This window comes from Biomphalaria glabrata, chromosome 11 (assembly GCF_947242115.1).
Source record: "Biomphalaria glabrata chromosome 11, xgBioGlab47.1, whole genome shotgun sequence".
In the NCBI taxonomy this organism is placed as follows: Eukaryota; Metazoa; Mollusca; class Gastropoda; family Planorbidae; genus Biomphalaria; species Biomphalaria glabrata.
The window spans coordinates 13,253,555-13,254,117 of record NC_074721.1 but is presented as its reverse complement, the minus strand read 5'-3'; positions in this window follow the sequence as shown (position 1 = coordinate 13,254,117).

Below are 563 nucleotides of genomic sequence, written 5' to 3'. Positions count from 1 at the left end.
CGTCACCGTAGCCTTAGCATAGGAGACGAAATTAGATTTAGACTTCAATTTGTAGGCCCAACTGCACTCTATGCTATTCTTGGTTCGTGGGAAAAAAAACAACCCAAATAAGGGCATTAGATATACCCACAGGATTATTTAACTTTCTAATCAATCGCATATCGCATTTACATTTTGTCCTTGAAGCTTACGCGGTTAAGGATATAATAATAATAATAAGGCTAAGCTAGTCTTCGAGTCCGAAGATTTGTGAGGAATGCAGTATTTCCCGTGGCTGCGCAGTCCCAGCTGTGACCTACATATTTTGCCACATCTAAGGCAAGCATAACCATTGTCCGCAGGTGGTCAATTTAGATTCGTTCGACAATTCGTTCACCGACAAATCGTTCACGACTTTTCGTTCACGCGACTATTCATTCACGCGACATATCGCTCACAGACAACTTGATCACCGACAACGTGTTCACCGACAGTTGGTTCACGACTTTTCGTTCACGCGATTATTCGTTCACCAGACATTTCGTTCACCGAAAAATTCGTACACGCGACTATTCGTTCACGCG